The following is a 12,808-nucleotide window of genomic DNA, read 5'->3' as shown; positions in this document are numbered from 1 at the left end:
TTTTTTAAAAAAGAAGTGATTATCTAATACTTTAAAGTGGATACAAATTAAATAGATAAAACACAAAACAAAAACCCTCAAAGATTATGGGGCCCACACACTACTGCCAGCCAGAATGACAGACACTCATGATTTCAATGGCTGAATGGGGAAGAGAAATGTATACCAATACAAGGGACACTGAAGTACAGGCATTGACAAGAGCTCAATCCTAGTGCAGGGTGGTCATCTCAGCTACTAACCAAGCTGAAGGAGGCAGCGCTCAAGACCAAGACCTACCTGGGCCATCCAGTGAGCTCAAAGACACCCTAGGCAACTTAGTGAGACAACATCTCAAAAAGAAGCCTAAATGGCTACAGATACATTAGTTAGCAAACATAAGGACCTGAGTTTGATCCCTAGAACCCACATTTTCAAGAGCAGGGCATAGTGGAAAAGATTTATAATCCCAGTGGCAGGGAGACAAGCAGATAGATAGATCCCAGGGCTTGCTGGCCAGCCAGCCTACCTACTTGATCAGCTCCAGACCAATTACAGACTCTAACTCTAAACAAACAAACAAACAAACAAACAGTGTCAGAGGAAGACACCCAAGGTTGAACTAGTAACTCCACATATGTGCATATGCCAACACAAGCACACACATGTAGCATGTGACCCATGCTTGTAATACAGGCACTTGGAATATGGAAGCAGGAGGATCAAGTTCAAGTCACCTGCTAAAACAAAACAAAACAAAACAAAGTTTGGCTAGGAATCTATTTCAGTTGGTAGATAACTTCCTAGGATACACAAAGTCCTGGGTTTAATCCCCAGTACTATATAAACTGGCCATGATGGCACATACCTATAAAGTAGAGGCAGAACTGGATTCATCCTCAACTACGCTTGGGGTTAGAAGTTAGCCTAAAGTACATGAGATGCTGACTCAAAAAAAAAAAAAATTGAGGCTGGAAAGACGGCCCAGCAGTTAAGAGCATTACCTACACTTGCAGAAGACAGGGCTTCGGTTCCCAGCAGACCATGGTAACTTATATAACTCCAGTTCCAAGGGATCCAGTGCCCTCTTCTGGCCTCTGTGGGCATCAGGTTGCACAAAGACACTTATATACAGGCATATACACAAAATAGATAAATACATCTTTTTAAAAAGATTTTTAAAGGAGTTGGGGTATAGGTCAGTGGCAGCATTTGCCTACATGCATGGAGCTCTAGGTTCAATCTCAAAGAACTAAACTAATGGTAAAGAGAAACAAGCAAGATCAAGCAAGTCGCATGGCACCCTTCCTGCCACCGGAGGCTCTGGGAGAGGAAGGGAGGTCACCAAGCTTCTCCCTCCCCTCACGCAGGGGCTGTGGATGTGCTATCAGATTCCAGCTCGGCCAGGTTAGGTTACTACACAGCAAAACAAACGTTCCCTCAGGAAAACAAGCTTTATACAATCAAATTCGAAAAATTACCTACCCAGAGACTGCTAACCAAGACCACGCCAATTTATCTAAGTTCTCTAGATAAATTCTTTCAGCNAATCTTACAAAAACCACCCAGGTTTTGAATTTTAAGAGAACAGTAGATCTTAGGAGTCAGTCAACATCACAGGCAAAGAGCTGCCTACCTCTGTCGTCCATGTTTGTGACCTCAGTCCCCACTATGCTAGCCAAAGGTACAAAGGAAAACACAGAGGCACCCCCTCTACTTCTGCAGGGCAGGCAGGGGCAGACAGAGTATTAGAAATCAACTTTCCCAATCACTGCTGAGTGACATACAGTACTCTCTGGCCAAGCCTAGATTTTCCATAGTCAAATGCCCTAACAGAATCATCTCTTCCAACACAGCCCCCACCAACCTGTCCCCACTTCACCCCAGTCAAAGTTTCCAAAATGTTAAAGGAAAAAAAGGCCAAAGGCCTGAGGAATAGGGCTGGGTTACATCTGGGGAAAACTAAACAAGTTTTAAAACGTGTGATAGAAGCAACACTTTAGGACCTGGCCAGATGAGCCAATCAGAAAAGNCTGAGTCAGCAAGAGCCAGAGACCAGCCACCCTCCCACACAGCCCACAGACCCGAGTCCATCTCTTCCCTATTCCCTTAGGTACTAGTCACCACCTAAACCTCCTATTCACACCAGTACCAAAAACATAGTCATCTTCCTTCACACCAACAGTCCCAGGGCAACAGCTCTGAATGACTCTGTACACAGACATTAAGCAACTGGCACAGCTGTGAACTGCTTTCGTCAATATTTTGGATCTCTGTAATCCCGGTTGATAATCTGGCATCAATGTAGTGCTCTGCCCTCTCAACAACACAGGGATGCCATAAGCGATAACCTCTCAGCTTTTCACAAGTCATAAGTAACGCTCCGGTTGGCACTGCCATCCATTGTCTGTCTGCCAACGTTAATTCAACCTAAGGAGTAAAATGCAGCTCAAGTTGATTCAACCATATCTGACCTCACATGAAACCCCANGGTTTTTAAAACATTNTTTTAAATTACATTATTTTTCTGTATGTGTGTGGGCAGGTTAACCAGCTCACTGCATGTGGAGGTCAGATGACAACTTGCATGAGTTGATTCTTTCCTTCCACCACGTGAGGCTGGGGGTTGTAGTCAGGGCTGGCAGAGAACATCTTTATCTGCAGAAGCACCATGCTGGTCCATGGAGACCTAATTCCAAAGGACTCCTATCTGTCACAATAGGACAGGTATATGTATTTCTGTCATTTGATAGGATATAGCTACATGATAGAGTGTTTGCCTACAACTCATAAAGCCCTGGTTCACTCTCCACTAGAAAAACCCAAAATACACCCTCAACAAAGAATTATCCAGGCCCCAGATCTCACTACTACCATGGTAGCACAATAGGATATGGTGACCAAGGTGGCAACACAAGAGCTGGTGCGGTGTTTTTAAATTCAATAAACCAGCAACTTTTCTTATTCTTTTTAAAACCCTTAGTTCTCTGCATAAACTAAGCTCTTACAGGAATAAACTGGTAACCCCAAGATAGTAAGAAGNTCAGTCTCAGAAGGCCCTTGATGAAGTCAGTGTAACAGTATCCTAAAGACTCACTAATACAGATTAGAACTTAAAACTTTCTCTCCAAAGCTTTCCATCTCAATGCTGTGGTTTGAAAGTGTTCCTTCAAAGTCTGTATGTTGGGTTCCAGTCACCAGGATGGTGGTATATAAATGTGAGACCTTCAGGAGATGACTCCCAAGAGAAAGACCCTCACAAATGAGATGAGTGCCCTTATAAAGGGGTGCCAGAAAGCTATCCTGTCCATTCCTCCCTATGAGGAAGCATGGCAAANCAGGCAGTCCGCACCCAGAAAGAGCTCTGGCCAGAACTCCACTATGCTGGCCCTCTGACTGTACAGCTCTAGCCTCCAGCACTGAAAAATAAACTGTCTTGCTTACAAGTTTATGGAATTTTGTTACACCAACCCAAAGAGACTTAGACAACGAGTAACCCTAAAATACTGTACAAGTATCCCTGGCTTAAGAAGCTCACAAAGAGATTTGCTGATGAAAGGTCAGGAGTGTTATAAAAGGTGCCAAGAACGTATGTTCACTAGTGCAGGGCACGTCTACTGTAGGGCATATAGGGCCTCTTACTCCATCCTCACTACTGANAGAAAAAAAGTGAATATTATTATTATGAAAAAAGATACTAGGCCCAGGTACAGTGGCCATACCTTTAATCTCAACACTCAAGAGGCAGAGGCAGGCAGATCTGAGTTCCAGGACAGCCTGGGAGCTACTATCCTTAAAAAAAAAAAAAACAGAAAAGGTTGGAGATGTACCTCAGTGGCAAAGTGCTTGACTAGGAAGCATGAGTTCGGTCCTCAGCTCTGGAGAAGGTGGGTAGACAGAAAAATGTATTAATACAAGGGAGAATTTTCTGGAAGGATCCTGCAATGACAGCTAGTAGACCTGGGTCAAGTTCTTTTGTTAGTATAGCTTTGAGAGAATTCCAGCTACTGTGTTCTCACCTGCACAGCAATAACTGTCCTCCTTATCTCGGGGATGTTGTAAGAATGAGTGAGAGAGTGTAAGCCCTATTACTGTAAGAGCCTTCCAGGCTTACTGAGCGTCTCAACTACATCTGAGCTTCTGAGCTACCGTACCTAAGAGAGAAGTCATGAAGATTACGCTTCTAGCTTTCTAATAGAAACAACATGATTAATGCCCAAGAAACAAGGGGTCACTAAACACAATCCATTGCAGTGCTGGGGTGGGGGGCATAGTCTCTCAATTCTGGAGGAGTTGAAGGGGAGAGATCAGTGAGGACTGAAACGTTATAAAAGCTGTGCATGCAAATCTTTTCCTGGAATCCATCCTTTGAAGAACCCTGCTTAGGAAACACCTCTAGCTCAGCATGGCTGATGTGCTCTCATCTCTCTGTAAGGTGGAGATAAGGACTTTCCATCTCCTGAGAAACAAAAACAACTGAGGGCCACTATCTGGCCCAGTGCTCTTCAAATAATATATCCAAGACAATCCACTGAGGTACAGATAGGAAAGTACACCTTCATTTACATTTATTCTCATCACAGAAAATAAGATTGTCAAGAAAAAAGCAACCCAAAAACTATAGAAAATATTTGCAAATCTTCTACTTGAAAAGATTAATAACTAGAATGCAGAGAGTTCTTAAGCAAATAAGTAAACAACTGATTCAAAAAGTGACCAAAGGATTGGATAAACATTTCTTCACAAAGATACACGGATAGATGAGAAGCACAGGAAAATGTTCGACATGACTAATCATCTGCGAAGTGCAAATCAAAGCTACAGAAAGACAACATATTTAACACCTGTTAAGCCAGTTACCATCGCAAACAGAAAATAAAGCCAGGCCCAGTGGCACAGGCCTATATTCCCAGCTCTCAGAGACAAGAGAAAGTTCAAGGTCACCTTGGGTTACCCTGTCTGTAAAATAACAATAATATTGGACATAATGGTGTATGACTTTAATCCAGCTCTGGGAGACAGAAATGGGGCATATCACTTTGAATCCACCTNTAAGTTTGAGACCAGCCTGGTCTACATAGTGAGTTCTAGGACAACAAGAGCTGTAAGTGAGACCCAGCCTCAAAAACTAAAATAAGTAAATAAATGAAACAGAAATAATAATAATTAGCCAGGTGGGATGACAAATNCCTGTAAGCCAAGCACAAGGGAATTGAGAAGTAGAATCAGAAGTTTAAGGTTCTTCTCAGCTACATTCCAGGCCAGGCTGGGCTACATGAGACCTTAACTAAAACAACGAAAACAAAAACTGGGACTGAAGAGATGGCTTGGCAGTTAAGAACGCTTGCTTTTGCAGAGGACTGGAGTTCAGTTCCCAGTACTCACGTCAGATGGCTCACAACTGCCTGTAACTATAGCTCTATCGGCACCACATATACATGGCATACAGTCACATACACACACATACACATAAATAAAATAAATCATTAAGATAAACCTGTCAAAGGAGTAACGATGATTCTTGGGCACTGTAGATAGCATGAAAGGCTTCAGGGTCTCTACAGAACACAACATAATAATCTCTCAAAGAACTGGTAAGAGCATCATGGGAGGCCCAAAGGATGACTCAGCACGGAAAGATGCTTGCTGTCAAGCCTGACAACCAGACTTCAGTTCTTGGAGGCCATGTGGTAAAAAAAGAAAAGCAACCCCTACAAGTTGGCCCCGACTTCTGATACACACACACACACACACACACACACACACACGCGCGAGAGCTAACTTAAAAAAAAAAAAAAGTTTTAAAAAATTCACATGACCCAGCAATTCTATGTATATCCCAAAATAGTTCAATGCTGTGCCTCAAAGAAAATTTTCCACATCCATGTTCATGACTTCACTACATAAAGGTAGGATCATTTACTAGGCCATCAACAAATGAATAAGCAAGTAAATTGTGAAATGTATGCACAACAGAGCCTTAAAAAAAAATAAAAATCAAACTACAACATGGATGAACCTTAAAGACATTATGCTAAGTGAATAAGCGAGTCACAAAAGGCAGTCTACTGTCCCACCAGAAGTACATAGAAGTATTTGTCAAAGTAAGAGACAGAAAGGAGAGAGGGAGGTAAGTTAGGTGCACAGATTCAGCATCCCAAGACAGAAGCAGCAACGAGGAAGATGGTGTGGTGGCTGCCATCTATGAAGGCAGGGACACCAACCAACTGCGCACTCAGACAGTTATGGGGGCAGAATTTGCTAAGAACACTTTTTAATTATCATTTTGTTTTGTTTTGTTTTGTTTTTCTTTGTTTTGTCTGAGACAAGATCTCATTATGTAGCTCTCCCTGTCTAGAACTCCTTATGAAGACCAGGCTGCCTAAAACTTACAGAGATCTGCTTGTCTCTGATCCCCAGTGCTAGATTTAAAACACACATGACAACGCCCTGCCTGCTAGGTGCAATTTTACAACAATCCAAAGGGGAAGAAAAAGAATGGAAAAGCCCTGGACACAACTCCCTTTTATTCTAGCACCGAGAAAGTGAACAGGATCATCAGGAGTTCTAGGTCATTCAGTCAGCCTTGACTACAAGAGACTGTCTAAAACAAAAAATGAAACAAACAANCAAAACCAGAAAAGCTAAGATTTAATACGTAATGACTAATGCCTAAAGCCAGTACTCCCATTCACTTCCATGTCTCACACTATAAGGCTAGTAGTGGCAGTCCTCATCNACTGGGAGAAATGTGCTTCCTGTGGGCATGGGTAAGTGGGTTTACAAATCACGTTGTTTTAAATGAATTAGCCCTCATAAAACAAAGAGGCGTAACAAGATTTCCTGGAACCCTTGGAATAAAGCAGCACAGGCATGATGAGCAACAGCGCCGGGGCCCACCACTTCGCTCTGCTGTCCTCTCCATCAGGTAAGCTACAAAATGGAACACAGCCATGGCTTATAAAACAGCTCACCAAAACCCTGCCATCGTTTCNAAATGGACTGCACACACTGTGCTGATGATGAATCTAACCTTAAGTATACGCCATACTTTCAGACAGCAGAATGTAAGCATAACTTACAGGTCATACAGATGAGGGAAGGCATACTTTAATGTAACAGTGCTAGTCTCCACAGCTTTAGAGACCACTGACCTAAACCTACACCAATAGCACTTTCTGTGATAAGAAACTATCGGTCCTATCTCCAACTCTAAGCACTAGTCACAGGTGGCTTTTCAGCAACTAGCACTTAGCTAATATGTCTGAAGTGTTAAATTGTTATTTTGTTTAACTTTGGATAATTTAAACAGCTATCTCCAGTTGAGGGTACTTTNGCGGNCAGCACATCCATAGGCCACAATTAGACAACAACCTCAGTCTCAAAACGCACATCTTATATTGCTCATGTTATCCCCTCTGCCTAGAACGTTTTCCTGATCTTGTCTATCTGGTAATAAACTCAACACATACCTTAAATGTCAGTTTAGCTTTCTTTCCCTGGCTACTCACCCCTCACAAGATAACTGCCCTCACCCTTCCACAGGCTCCCTTTCAATATGTGTAGCAATTTCTCCCATGTCTCAAGATGATGACTGAGTGCCTGAAAGCAGACACCTGCACACAGCATCTGCTCAGCAACACTCACGGGGTAAGCATCTCCAGGTCACAGCACAATCAGTCCACATAGAACTCGGCTCAGACAAGCAGGCTGCACCAAGCGCTCGCTACTTCACTGGCTAGACTGCCTCTTAAGCAGGCTCAGAAGGCTCCTGGTCTAGGGCAGCACAGAGGTGGACGCTGGGCCTGGTCCCAAGTGTCCACTTTCAAAGACTACAAGTTAAAATACATTTCCAATTGTTTTAATGTTTATAAAGTCACCTACCATCTTAGCTACTGAGGTACTGAGGTGCCTCCCCATATATTCTCCTACTTGAAACCCATGTGTTCCTCTTCATCTCTTATTAAATGAGCTGAACTTTGTCAGAAAGACCAAAGAAGAGGTTCTGACCATAGCAACTGCGTATCATGGATCTCATTTCTGAATTCTGGATTTGGCTATATTTAGCAAAGCTATAAGCGTCATCTTGCCCAAAATCAAGAAGACACCATTCACAAACCACCCCCTGAAAATCTGCATTGCCTGTAAAAACCAAGACTTCCCAGCAGGCAAAGTCATCTGAAACAAGAGGGATCAAAGTGGTATCTGTGTCGAGAGACTCGGGAGCATCTAACTCGTCTCTCTGCCTGGTGCTCAAGGGTCCCCAGGAACTGTTTCTTCCCTTTCTCATCTGCTCGCGTCAAACAGGCTACCTCCCTATGCATTCTTCTCTTAACACTGGTAACCTTGCCCTCAGCCCCAACCTGCCTGCTTCTGCTTGACTTCTTGTCTCTTATGTCACGTCTGAGAAACTCCTTCTACACACTTTACTGTGCCTTAGCACATGGCTAGGGCACAGTAAGGGGGCAAGTACACACACAAGCATACATCAACAAGCACAGANCCACTGAAGGAAGTGGGTAGCAAACACATCCAAATATATCGTGGGGAGCAAATATACAAGAATCTCATTCTATCCCACCTCCAAATATACACACCCTTGGCTTCCTTTCCTTGAGGCTGGAAGGAAACTCGTACCAAAACAGTGACATCACACTGGTCAGTGTTCCTGAGCCTCATCTTCCATTTCACCACTCTGTATTTTTGCACATACCATCCCCTCTGCCTGGCCTCTAGTAACAGGACTGGAACACTGGCTGAGTAACTCCCACCTATTCCCTATCACCTTTGAACTACAGGACACTTACTCCAGGGTTATTTGTTAGTTACTGGTTTCAGTCCATGACCCATCCAGCTTTTTTCTGGAACCTAATGCACTGCCTGCCACAGAAAAGCACAAATAAATGGTTCACCAGATGAACGCACACATGTATTACAAAGACATTTAAACTGTGTGCTACATATGAGCCGGGGAGGAGAAGCTGCACACATTTTGAAGCCTTTCTCCCTTGTTCTGCAGATAGGGGGGAATCAGGGAAGCTTCTGACAGTCTTGGTTCTCACCAGCCCCAGAACTAAATTCTATTTGTGCAGGTAAGTACGTTCTGTGGAGCCTGTAGTCCACCTTTTGCAGAACTGATACAGCTCCGGAATGCCACCTTGGGCACAGCAAGGATTCAATATTTACTTACTGTTTAAAGTTTAGATATAAGGCTTTATAGAGCCAAGGAGTATGACAAAATTACTGTGTCTAAGCAATGCTCTAATTTCCCCAATGAGCTCATTCTAGAAGCTTAAGCCAAATCTTCCCTTGATATCAAATGCTTATTAACTCAGACATGGTTTATTATCTCCTACAGGTAAGAAAGCACTCAGCCTAGAGATGTCCATATCNCTCTAATTCATNATCGAGGCTCACCTTCTTCCAGACAACCATGTTCTTCCAGGACTAGCCAGAGAGCCAGCCTAGAAAGACTGCTGCTGTTGCTGGAGATGGCAGCCTTGCATTCCCCTCTTCTCCAGCGCCTGATGCCTGGAGTTCTGGCAGTCTCTTACTATGAAGCACAGACCAATACCCACAGACCAATACCCACACTGGGGAAAAGGAAATTGTGAACAGGATGTGGTGATAATCAGGTCTGCATTTGAAAACTCCCACTATGACCACCCTATGGCCTGGCCACTGCCTGGGGTACTTGGTATAGAACTCTTATCACAGCAACTCTAGCTGGAACTGGTGGACAGATAAGGACCTGAGGATTCGGAGAAGAGGAGCCAGGGAAGGGTACTGCTACCCACACAGTACTGCAAAAAGCATCTGACTCAGCCCTGTCCCAGTCAAACCAGCCTTCACCTGCTCCCCACTCACCTTTAACTCTACACACACTGTCACTGGGTAAATAACAGCTACCATGTATCAAATTAATCACTTTGAAAGTGATAAATTCCTTATATACACTGTCATACTAAGTCCTCAAATACCATTCCTCAGGGCAGTGGAACTCGGACTTTAGCTTAAGTCAGATTCTGCCCAGAACTTGTTAAACTTCTACACCTACTAACAAGCGGGCCTGTGGAGTATCTTCATCTAAGTTGTGTAACTGTTAAAAAATAAAAAAAGGAGAGGAGAGGAGAGGAGAGGAGAGGAGAGGAGAGGAGAGGAGAGGAGAGGAGAGGAGAGAAAAGGGAGAAAAAAAAGAAGGAAGAAAAGAAGAGAAGAGAAGAGAAGAGAAGAGAAGAGAAGAGAAGAGAAGAGAAGAGAAAAAAGAAACAAACAAAAGATTCAGAGGGGACCAGCAAGACGGTTCACCAAGAAAAGACACTTGTCACAAAAGTCTGACAATCTGATTCTATCCCCCAAAACACATGTAAAGGTAGGAGTGAGCTAACACCACACTGCTGCCTTCTGACTTTTGCACACTGTGGCACATGCACACACATCCTTGTGTGCAGCATACATGCACAACAATAGCAGTAATAATACAATAAATGCTTTTTAAAGCAGGTCCAGGAAATGGTGAGCTGTCTTAGAGAGAACACACACACGATGTAAAAAGGCTTAAAACAAAAGCAAATCCAAAAACTGACCCTAAATCTGTCCGACTATAGGATCTGTGGCCATAAGCACACTACTATATGTGCAAATGAATTTATTTTCTTCCTACACTGACTAGCAGTTCCCTAAAGGCAGACATCACGGCTGGAGATGTAGCCACCTGGCTACCTTGCACAACACAAGCATGATCTCAGCACCTCAATGAAACCCAGTGGCTAATTTAAAAAGGCACACATCACACTTTAGAGTTTCTATCTCTCACCCCTTTTAACCTTAGCAGTGTCTTTGAACTCAGTAGTGCCACATAAATACTGACTCCTACATAGTCACGTACTTCAAAGGCCACAACTGAAGCTCAATCATAGCCAAAAAATTTGCCAGACCAAATTTTAAATGCTACACTCATGCACAGCCTCAGCCCATGCTGTTACCATACTCGCTCATTCCACAAAACGTGTCTTAGCTCCCTAACACTGAAGGGCCCTAAGGACAAGATTTGTAGCAACTGATCCGTAGGTTACTCTCACGGTGGCACTATCACTAACTGTCCATTTTCTATCTCTTCAAACAGCTCTGAAATGCTAACATCTAGTTAAACATCGTGTCCCCAGAGCCTAGCACAGAACTGACCACATCACAAGCACTCTGTGACTGNTGGCTGAATGAATAAACGAGTGAATCAACAGATCCACGCCCAAAGTTCTACTTTTTAAAATATCAGAATGCACAATGTGCAGCTCTCAGGATGAATTCCAGGGAAGCCTAGAAAACAAAGGCTGATTCTGTGTTTTCTCTTTCCCACCACTCTTCCAGACTCAGAGAATAAGCAAAGCTTAGGGCAACACGTGATGAGAAAACATCCTAGCTGAAAAAAATGTTCCTGGGCTCTGAGGCCATCCTCCTGATCTCATCTCCTTCCTCATTCTCTCTCTCCCACCTCCTCTCTCTCCCTCCCCCNTCCCCCCCTCCCCCCCACTGTAGTCAAGGACTTTGGCTACAGGATAAGAGTCAGCTCAGATTCCAAGGTACAGATCTGGCAGCAGACATAGTGGCATCTCCCACCCTGCACCAGAATCCTCAAGGAAAGGTTCAGAAAGGATTGTAACTCAGGCCCAGATTAAGTCCAGTTGGAACAATACTAAGAATGGAAAATAAAAAATAAAAAAAGCAGCAGTAATTTTACAAGGAAATTAATTATCAGATATCTCTTCAAAATTGTGCTTTTTAAGTATAGGCTTCAATGTATCCTCAGAAACTGGGCCTTGCCAAATCCAGTACTTACACAAACTAAGTCTAACACAGCTTCCGCCTCTTCCCACCCACCCGTCCACCACCCTACAAGACTCACCATGACAGGCAGTTCCTAGGCCCAGGTAGAGGTCCTTCCTTCAACCTCAGCGTGCAAAAGCCTCCTTTTCGAAGGGGCTGCTTAGCTCATTCCTCCTTCCCTCGCTGATAGACTAGCCCCTACCACCATGCTGCCTTCACTGAGGCCTCCCCTAGACCCAAGCCTTGGCAGGCTGTAACGCAACCTACAGCAGGCTGGTCCTATCCAATTAGTTTAAATTGCTTCATGCCAAGGAAATTGCTGCTTTTATTAAAAATAAAAGCACAGTAACCAGGCAATGAGCTGTGAAAAGTATCAGTCTGGCATAATTACGAAGGTCGAGGTTAAGGTTACCAAAGAAACACTCAAGATTTTCCCTAAAGCCTGGGGCAGAAAAATATGTATCTGCAGGAGCACAGATAGACCAACGAGCACACACCGAGGAAAACACACAGCATCCTCTCCAACTAAGAGAACACTAAACCAGAGCCAATCCTAAGTCATTCTTAATAGAAACTAAAAGGAGAAAAGAGGCCTAGGCGTCTGAGCTCAAAACAANCTCATTCGCTTCTTATGATTTTTATCTTAGCTACATCCTGGGGACCTCACTGCAGTTGGGTAAAGAATCAAACCTAACCAAAACACCAAAAATGCATTCCCGTCCCCAGATAAATTCTCTTTGGCTACCTACTTAAAGAAACGGGAAAGTTAGGTGGGAGAAGCCCCCCTCTCCTTTAAAGATCTCTCCCCATCCCCACCCTTCAGCCTCCGAATCTGAATTTAAAGTTTCAGGGAAATGACAAGACCACCACCCTGCATTTCATTTATACTTCACACATAGGATCCGAATAATTCAGTCAAAGGAAGAGATTTCTCCACGCGCTCCCCCCACCCACCCAAATGAAAAGCCACTGAGGTAAACTATTTGGGCAATACTGCCCCCCCCCC

At 43.7% G+C, this 12,808-nt stretch overlaps 1 protein-coding gene across 2 annotated transcripts in view; it reads right to left on the bottom strand.

Moving 5' to 3' along the window:
- Positions 1–12,808, bottom strand: part of Aak1 (AP2 associated kinase 1) — a 142,752-nt gene that overhangs the window by 129,030 nt on the left and 914 nt on the right. The gene's annotated exons all lie outside the window — the stretch shown is intronic.

Source organism: Mus caroli, chromosome 6 (assembly GCF_900094665.2).
Source record: "Mus caroli chromosome 6, CAROLI_EIJ_v1.1, whole genome shotgun sequence".
Classification (NCBI taxonomy): Eukaryota; Metazoa; Chordata; class Mammalia; order Rodentia; family Muridae; genus Mus; species Mus caroli.
The sequence above is the reverse complement of the archived record's forward strand: the minus strand, read 5'-3'. Positions and strand labels throughout refer to the sequence as shown.